This window comes from Chionomys nivalis, chromosome 1 (assembly GCF_950005125.1).
Source record: "Chionomys nivalis chromosome 1, mChiNiv1.1, whole genome shotgun sequence".
NCBI classification, from domain to species: domain Eukaryota; kingdom Metazoa; phylum Chordata; class Mammalia; order Rodentia; family Cricetidae; genus Chionomys; species Chionomys nivalis.
The window spans coordinates 35465334-35475617 of NC_080086.1; positions in this window are offsets into that span (position 1 = coordinate 35465334).

The following is a 10284-nucleotide window of genomic DNA, read 5'->3' on the forward strand; positions in this document are numbered from 1 at the left end:
TGTTCAACCAGAGGAGCCCCAGTTTTTTGCATCCATAATATTGACAGCCCATACCAGTATTCCAGATGGTGTCAGAATTAAATGAGATGGCACCTAACCTGTTTCATAGCATACAGTATTTCTTCAAGCGTCTGCTAGAAGTATCAGACTAATCTGATACTTCTAGATGTATCTGTCAAAGTCTTGTCAAGAGAAGAAAAACTCCCCCGGTGTACAGACAGAAAGTGTTTAATACTAGTTCCCAAACATTGGAGGGGCCAGTAAACAAAAGAGATGGTACTTCAAAGGAGCAGAGGGGTGACATGCAGAAGACGAGGAAGCTGCTGGCACCCCTGGGCTGGAACCGACAGGCCCATACCTGCTGTGTTGCTAAAGTTACTGCCTGTGATGATTTCAAAATATGCGTCAATGTTGGCCCTCCTCCCACCAGTGGGCGAAGTCATACTCTTCCTTGAATATCAGCTGGCATTAGTGACTCGCTTCTAACAGAATGCAATGAACAAGATCTTAACGTGATTTCAGAGGCCAGCTCCTAAAAGACTAGCTTCCACTTGGCTCTCTACCAAGTGGTAGAGACTTAGAACCAACCTGCTATGTCTCGAGGAGGCACAGGCCACCATTTAGAGAGCCCAGTGTATTTGACCTGGTAGGTGAGTGAGCAACCAAAGCTTTGTGATACCCCTGCCTGGCCTCTGCTACCCGCGCCCAGTCAGCTCCCTGCTGTAAGTGTGGTTAAGCATGTGAATGCTGTTCAAAGTAAGTTTGTGTGAGACCTGTATGCCAAGTTAGACAAAGAGGATAGGGTCCTGCCACTGCCAGATGCTGCTTGGCAGTCCCCATGATTACTGCTGCTGCAAAGTGAGGTCAGGCATCTCTCTCTCCCTCCTGCCTCATCTCCCACATCATGTCCCCAGTGGTCAAGACGTAATGGAAAGCCGGCGGCCGAGATAGCCTGAAGAATGTATTTCACAGGCTCAGGTCCCCAGCAGAAGAGAATGGAGCCGAGAGAATGGGTATGAACAGGCTCACCTGAAGCACCTGGCCTGGTCCCCTCCTGGGTTGACTTAGCATCTGCTGTGCCCTTCATTCCACATGGAGGCATCTCTCTGGCAACAGCTGCAGCCAACAACTTCAAGGAGCAACAAGCAAGGAAAGGAGGCTCAAGCTGGGTCAAAAGGACAGACATGTAGTTCTTAAAGCTGTCCCATTCTGATCTGGACAGTGGTGATCCTCTTAAAATTACAACCCTAGATGTATACTGCTTATTCTAGAGACTATCGTCCACACTCGCTGTAGAGAAGGGCAGGCGTTTGGTGAAACCGTGGTAACAAGAACCCATTCCTTCATTCTGCATCCGTGTTCCTGCTGTCCTTAGCCTGTGCTTCAGTGGGGCAGAGTCCCTGTCCTTTGTAGTTCAGCCGCTAAACATGCCATCAGGATCTACTACTGAAGCTGGGCAGTGGTGGCGCACGCCTTTAATCCCAGCATTTGGTAGGCAGAAGCAGGCGGATCCCTATAAGTTTGAGGCCAGTCTGGTCTACAGAGTGAGTTTGAGGGCAGCTAGGGTAACCCAGAAAAACCCTGTCTCGCAAAACAAATGAAAAAGAGCAGTGAGCCTGGTGAGTGCTTAGCATTTCAAAGGCTTCCCATGTTAACCCTCACAGCAGCCCTGTAAGGCAAGAACTGGTTTATTCTAACCTGGCGGTTGAGGAAGTAAGACTCAGCTGTTCAATAATTCACACTCAGAGCCACTCAGTGAAGTGACCGAGACTGGGTTAAGAGCCAACTTGTTTGAATGGTGTTTCAGTCAGTGCCTTAGCTGCCACATATCTCGGCTGAGCAAGCAGAAGGGCTCTGAACAGTGTGGCTCTTGGTGCTGTTTCACCAGGTACCACCTCTCTTGGATTCACAGGTCTAAAAAGCTAAACAGGCAGTTGCACTATTTCTAACACACTGCTTTAGAACTCACAACTGCCAAGGCAAGTAGTCTCCATCCCAAGAGACTGAGCCTTTCCAGAATAACCCTGGGGATGGAGAGATGACTCAGTGGTCAAGAGCACTGGCTGCTTGTTCTAGGAATTGTGTTTGGTGCCCAGCACCCACATGGCAGCTCGCAACCATCTACTGCAGCTCCAGGGGATCTGACACCCTTTTCTGGCCTCTGCAGGCACTGTATACATGCCTGCAGACAAGCTCTCTCACACACGCAGGAAAAAAAACATTTAAGATTTAATTTTAGGTCAGGCGGTGATGGCGCACGCCTTTAATCCCAGCACGTGAGAGGCAGAGACAGATGGATCTCTGTGAGTTTGAGGCCAGCCTGGTCTATCTACAGAGTGAGTTCCAGGACAGGCTCTATAGCTACTGTGAAACCCTGTCCAAAAAAAAAAAAAAAGATTTATTTTTAAGTGTGTGTGTGTGTGTATATGTTTCTGAGGAAGCCAGAGGTACTGGATCCTTGTGTATTCATGAGCCACCTCACGTGGTGCTAGAAATTGAACTTGGGTCCCCTAGAAGAGTAATAAATATTCTTAAACACGGAGCATCTCTCTAGCCCATCAAAAAATAAATTAAAAAAAAGGGAAAAGTATAAAATAGCAATCGAGGAAGACACCTGGCATTACTGGCCTCCCCACATGCATACATACATAAACATGCACGTATATACATGCAGACAAAATGTGGCCGCAGAGATGGTTCAGCAGGTAAGAACACTTGTGGCTTCTGCAGAGGATCTGGGTTCAGTTCCCAACATTGACAAGATGACTCACAACCACCTGTAACTCCAGCTCCCGTGGATCCAATGACCTAGACTCCACAGACACTGTATATACATACTTTCAGGCATGTGCAGTGAATAGATAGCTTTTTAAATAGGGAAGATGACCTAGCACTAAGGGGAGACCAATAACATAATGTATAACTGGCCTCATTAATCCTACAACAAAGATAGGACTTTCTCTTTTCTTTCCTCGGCCGTCAGGGAAACTGAGCACAGTAAAAAGTCAAGTAGCAGGTGTGGTGTCATAGCTGGGCTCTGAATTCAGTTTGTCTGCTTCAAAAGTCTTCATCCCCAGCACATGGGGCCTTTGGAACTCAACTTCAGGGTGTGGTCCCTGCTCTCTGAGTTCACCCAGATGAAGTCCCTTGCTCTCCACTGGTGGCCACAATATAAAGACACCTGTGTTCCTTCCATTTTCTGTTTCCTTCTGATATCAAATCAGGCTGCGGAACATTCTCTCCTCAGGTGGCTTAGGGTGGAATTCAGTGGCCTAGCACTTAGCAGTATTAAGATGCCTGTGCCTTGGGCTCCATCCCCAGCATTTTGTCCCCCACAAAAACCTACGTAGAATGAGTTACCTTGGAGAGATGGTGTGTGACCTGACAGAATAGACCAGGGAAATGCTCTCCCTTTGTAGGTTAGGCAGGCCAGTTACCAGGTGTGACCCAGGGGCATAGCTGCTTGTTGGCTGCCTGTACCAAACCCATGTCTCTTCTTCATTCCCCTTTCCCTCCCACCATCTGCTTTACCCCCTCAGCACAGAGGGAGACTGTTTTATAGCCCAAGGCCTCCACATTTATTAGTCTGGAAGAACAGTCAATGGGCTCAGTATTTTTAAACATTACAGGACATTCACAAATGTAAGTCCTCCCTATAGCTTAGCTTGTGTTCATTGTCCTTAACCAATCCCTGTGTAACTAATGTGGGTGAGTTTACGGGGGTTGTGGAGAAGTAGATGGATGTAGGCTGTGGAAGAGTAAAGGCTGTTCCTGGGAGAGTGTTCCACCTGGTTTCAGTTAAGTGTCTGCTGATAATAGAGCCACTAGTCAACGTTGGGCTGGGGAGAGGGGTGTGGCATGGTAGCTGTTGTTGAGATCTTGTCTAAATAAACAGGAGAGGTTGAGACTCCACCCTCACAAGACAACGTGAGGAGTCATGAGGGCCATTCATTCGTTTAGTCAAATAAGCAACAAAAATCTAACAAATTTAAAACATTTGAAAAATTCAACCAGGTGAGGTGGCACGGGCCTTTAATCTCAGCACTCTAGAGGAAGGCAGATCTCTGTGAGTTCACTGATCGAACTCGAGTTCCAGGCCAGCTAGAGCTACATAGGAACACCCTGTCTAAAAAAGAAAAAAAAAAGAAAGGAAAAGAAATTTTATAGTGTTAGGATCTGGAGCCCTGTCCCAATTCTGATGATCTTACAATGCAGAAAGTAGTCACGTGGATAAATTATGGATTCTGTTTCTCTATAAGTGCTTAATTATAGGGGTAACTATAATGTGCTATGGAGTTTCATCAAAGCCATGGCAAACCTTGGTCGAGCCATTACGGTGTGTCAGGTACTGTCCTAAGGACCTTCTACATAGTTACTCATTTAATCCTCACCACAGCCTTATGTAATAAGACTCCTTTTATCTCTGTTTTCTGCATGAGGCAACAGAGGCTCAGAGATGTAAGATCTTGTGTACAGTGTTGCAGGCAATACATGGAAGCCAGGATTCAAAACCGGGCCATCCAGTTCCAAAGCCCTTTCTCTTTCACCCTCTTGGTTAAAGCACTTTTAATTACTTACTGTTTTAGTCGGGAGGGAGAAGCAAGTGATGCCTGGCTGTTACCCTAAGGAGAAGTTGCCCAGAGGAGAGAGCAGTGTTTCAGGCATAGGGTGTGGATATTTAGAAGTTCTGAGTATAGAAAGAGGGATTTAGGGAGCAATCGGCCAAAGATGAATAACATAGCAGGCAGATTCTGTTAAGAGTGGGCCCACTCCAGAAAGGCCTCACAGGGCCTGTTAGATCAGTGCTAATCCCCAGAGCAGTGTTGGCCAGCAGAGAAGTCTGTGTTGGTGTCAAAGCATGGTTCACATTTTGTAAGAAAGACTAGTCAAGGGCAGAATCGTCGAGAACAGGCCGCAAGTGATCTGGGCGGTGGTAAAGAAGTAAACTCAGTACACACAGTGGCTGACTGGGAAGAAGGTGGCACCAAGGTTCTGGCTGGGGGTGCGGGGCAAGGAGCACAGAGTTGTTCATTTGTCTGGAGCTGGGGACCCAGAATAGATTTGGGGATGTATGGGGACAGTGATAAGTTCATGTCTGAGCATCACCTGAGATGTGTGTGGAACATGTTCAGTAAATCATTGTGTAGCCATGTCCGGAGCTGGAGATGTCGGTGTGAGTCTCGGCTGTTACCGACACCATGACAGTGGATAAGATATCTCCAGGAAGCCTGTAGAAAGCAGAGAGAAGATAGTCCAGGCTGTACCCAACAGACAGCGGGAAGGGAGCAGGCAAAGTCAGAGTGGTGCCTGGAGGTCACAGGAGACCTGTGCGGTGAAGATGTGTTTGTGCCTGGCGCTTTTCCTAAACAGCCTGTTGCCTCTTGCAATGGCCGTGTCCCTGAGAGAGAACTAATTTTCCTCCCTGGCTGCCAGCAGGCTTGGCACCGTGACTTACGTTAACCAATGAAGTGAGAGTGGGACTGGTGCTTGTCAGCCCTGAGTTTGTTTGTGTCCCTCAGCCACAGACTGGGGGGTGGGGGATCCCAGATAAATGCTGCTCTAGCAGCTGGAGCCTGCTGTAATGACCACATGGAGCAGGGTCACAACTGACCCATGATCCCCCCATAATTTGAGTGAGAGAATTATCTGCTGTCGTCTGTGTGGTTTGGAAACCACTGTTGCTGCTATTACACCTAACCTGACCTGCCTGACAAAGAAGTCAGACTTAGCTAGAAAGGGGCACAGAAGTTTGATGATTTTTGACAAGGGCACCAACACATAAATGGGGGAGGAAATAACATTTTCAGTGACTAGTACTGGAGAACTGGATACCCACAGCCAAGAAGATGACATTGAACCCTCATCACATGCCTTCTACCATACTAACTCAGTAGATGAAAGACAGAAATATAATAGCTAAACTACAAAATTCAGAGGCAAAGGTATGAGTAAATCTCAGTTGGCTTCTCAGGCACAACTCCAAAGTGTAATCAATAAGTAGTTAAACTGGAGTATCACAGGGCTAAGGATGATCTCATTTGGTAGAATGCTGGCCTAGCATGTACAAAGGCCTGGCTCCAGTCCCCAGCACTGCGCAAAGTAGGTGTGGTGGGGCATGCCTGTCATCCCAACCTGTGGAGAGGGAGACAGAAACAGTTCAGGTCATCCTCAGCTGTATGTATATTGAGTTGGAGTGCAGCCTAGACTATATTGAAGCATTGTCTATAAATAAGTATGTGTGTGTGTGCGCGCGTACGTGCGTGCATGCATGTGTGTGTGTGTGCGCGCACGCGCGTGCGTGCGTGTGGGTGTATACAGGGTCTCATCCCAGGGTAGCCTCAAACTGGTTTTGTTACTGAGAATGACTTTGAATTTCTGGTCTTCTTGCCTCTACCTCCAGATTACAGTTGTATATGACCTGGTTTGAAAATCTAAAACTTAGGTTTCAAAGAGCACCATCAAGAAGTAAGGTGTGTGCTTGCCTTTGATCCCCAGTACTGGAGTCAGGGCAGATGGATTTCTGTGAACTTAAGGCCAGTCTGGCCTACATAGTCTACACTGTCTAAATAAATAAACAAACCACAGTGAGATACAGTTCCACAGCCACTAGGAAGGCTGAAGTGAGAAAACATTCTAACAAATATGAAGAAATTGGACCCCATTTGTGCTGCTGCTGGGAACATAAAGAAGTGAGGCCAGTTTGGAAAACATTTGGGCAGTTCCTTACCAAGTTAAACACACAGTTACCATATGATCTGGCGATTCCACTCCTGGGTCTGCATCCAAGAGAAATGAGTACATACATCCATACAAAACCTGAACATGGCTGTGCACAGTACCCTCATCCACAGTGGTTATATGAAAACAATCCCATTTTTATCAAGTGACAAGCAAATAAATTAACAAGTGCCCCACAATGGACTATTTGTCAGCAATAACCACAAAGAATAAAGAGGCCGAGGAGATGACTCAGCTGGTAGAGTGCTTGCCATACAAGCCTGAGACTTGAGTTCGATCCCCAGCACTCATGTAAAAATGCTGGGCACCTTAGCATGTGCCTGTAATCCTAGCACTGCGGAGGAAGAGCAGGGTGATCCTGGGGCTTGCAGCCGGCCAGTCTTGCTGAATTGGTGAGCCTGTTGCAACAGGATAGTCTCTCTCAACAAAGTGGAGGGCGTCTCTCTGACTCTGTCTGCTCTCTTTCTTCCAACCTGACTATATTCAGCTCTGTCATAGGCCAAAGCAGCTCTACTCATTAACCAATAAAAATAGCACATATGCAGAAGGACATCCCATATAACCTCATCAGTTGACCCTCTCAAGAATGTTGAGGTAAAGCAGACAGCCTTGTATGGTACTATCCAGACTATCAGAGATGAAGGCTTAAGCCTGGCAGGAGACTTTTCCTTCAATGTTACCATGTTCACAGTAGGACTCAGCTGTGAACCATCAGAGTCAAGAGTCTTGGCAGCTGAAGGGATGTCTGCCCCTTTCTAGAGAGGAAATCTCAATGATCCTGAAGTCAGAAAGCCGCCTTCTCCTTCTTCCTTCTTCTCCTTCTCCTTCTTCTTCTTCTTTCTCTTCCTCCTCCTCTTCCTCCTCCTCCTCTTTTTTTTATGGTTGGGAAAACTTGGTGCCTCTGTAATACTGGAGAAACATTCAGAGAGCTCTTTCCCACAAAACCTTTCCTAGACGTCATGAAACAGTCTAGCTTTGAAGCAAGTCAGTAAGCCAGTAAGCAGTGTTCCTCTATGTTCTCTGCTTCAAGCTCCTGCAACGAGCGTCTGCCCTGGCTTCCCTCTCTGATGGACTGTAACCTGTAAGCTGAATAAACCTTTTCCTTCTCGAGTTGCTTTTGGTCTGTGTTGTCACAATAGAGAAGTGAACTATAACATCTGTTCTAGTTGTTTCTTTGAGTGGTGTAGGTAGCTCTTTTAACTCAAGGATTATTTTTAAGTTTCCTTTTTAGGAGTAGCAGCTGTGCGTTTCAAATTTTGGAACTATTTGCAAATATGAAAGTAATGGAGGCAGAAAACTGAATTTGCTGCGAGGTAGACCATGCCAGTTCAGCAGGCTGGGAAGGGTGGGAGCTTGTGTTTGCGATGCTTTTATTAGGACCGCAGTCAGAGCTCGCACAAGTGCAGGGATAGCAGTGGTTTGATTTAACTAGAACAACAAGCATATGTTTTGCAGATATTTTTACTCAAGTCAAAAAAAAAAAAAGACATCTGGCTTTTCTTCCAATAAGGTGAAGGCTTAACTTATTTGTAAGTGTGAAATGCACTTAAAGAATATAATCATTCCGGGAGGACTCGATGACATCTAGATGAGATGCCGTCATGGAGCCCATGGATTTTTATGTTAGCTTAAAACAGGTTTTAAGGCTGGGCAAATGGTGAACACCTCTAGTTCCAGCTTAGGAGGCAGAGGCAGAGGCAGATGGGTCTCTTGAGTTCAAGGCCAGTCTGGGCTATAGAACTAGTTTAAGGACAACTGTGACACAGAGAAGCTCTGTCTGGAAAAGCAAAAAACAAAATAACAACAAAAAACAAATTCGGGTGTGTGTCAGTACACACTTGCTATGTAAGTACACGTACTAGCCGATTAGGCCACTGAACACACATACATGAGAGAGTCCCCGGGTTTGCCCTGTGGCTCCACTTGCTAGTTCTCTTGCCTTTGGCAGGTCATTTAAACTGTTTGTGAGCTTCAGTTACACCATCCTTATAAAAGAATACATTGCTCTTTCATTATGTATATGTGATTGTTTCTAGTGCCTCAAAGGTACCAAAAATCTGTAGGCGCTCCTGTGGCCAATGGTGTCATGTTTACATAGAACCTATGAGCATTTTCCCACATGCTTTATATCTTCTAGGTTGCTTTATAATGCCTGACTCAATGTGTAGGCTGTGTAAATAACTGTGACATATTGTTTAGGGAATAGGTAGAGGGAAAAAGTCACAGTTCTTCAGCACAGAGACAACCATCTCTTAGGATTCACTGTGCACATGTAATGGATAGTCCATGGTTGGGTGTTTCTGGAAGCAGGTGGTCTCACGAGGCGTGAACATGGTTATTTTGCAGATGGTTACATCATAGGTACACAGGATCCCACAGCCTCGCTTTCAGCTTCTCCTTCCTCGTTATTCACAGGACAACACATTTCTACTATAGCAGTTGAAAAGAGCATCTGCATGCAGTCCTTCTTCTCCAGCCTGGTCCCAGCAAATCCACAGCCTGTCTATGCTACTGCAGCTCAAGGCTCACTTTCCACCCCAGAAAATGACTGTAGGTTTCACAGGCCTTAGTGGGTATTCAGGACTCAGTTCAAACCCAGAGTATTGCTCCTGAGCAGAATGGCCCATTTATGCTCCAAGAAGTTGTCTTTCTTCCTCTGGAAAACAAGGATAACATCTACCTCCCAGGGTGGTCATGAGTCTCAAGTTAAATAACTGGCATAAGGTTTTATCCATCCTTAAGCGTGCCAATGTTGTCTTCTTGGATCAAGTTGGGTGATTATGAGGTTGTGTCTTGTGGCGGAGAGAGGGAGCGGGGGCCGCATAGGTAAGTACCCACTACCATCCGGCCCCTTATGGAAGTCACATCAGTCTCCTTCCACAGCCCTGTGGGGAGGTTGTCGATATTTCCATTCTGCTGCAGTTGCCTCGCTGTGCCTCATAGGCTTAGGTTCAACTTTCCATTCACCCCTTACCGTATGGCCTTGGGGATGTCATTTATTCTAATTACTATGCTCAGCTTTCTCTGTGAAGCTATAGCCTCATTAATCCTGACACCACTTAGTAACCCCTCCACTCCCTTTTGAAAACTCAAACTCTTTAGAGCTACATTGATTCTGAAAAAAGCAAGGAGGCTCAAGTGGTTCTTTGCTTTCCTTCCAGCTTTATTAAGGTAAGTTTGGCAGGGTCAGAGAGATGGCTCAGTGGTTAAGAGTATGTTCTGTTTTTACAGAGGTCATAGTTCAGTGCCCAGCTCCTTCCTGGGTGGTTCCAGGAAATGTGATGGCCTCTTCTAGCTTCTGCGGGCACCTCACTCATTGTACATTCCTACCTACATATTCACATGCACACAAGCATATGTGTGTACATGCACACACACACACACACACACACACACACACACAGAATATGTAAGTCGTCCATGCTTCCGTTGTCTCTGTCTTATTCCTGTTGTGATTCAGTCTATTCAAATGGTTGCTTTCAGGTTCAGTCAGACAACACTGTAATACCTTGCTCATAGTAGGATCATAGTAAATGAACAATAAGC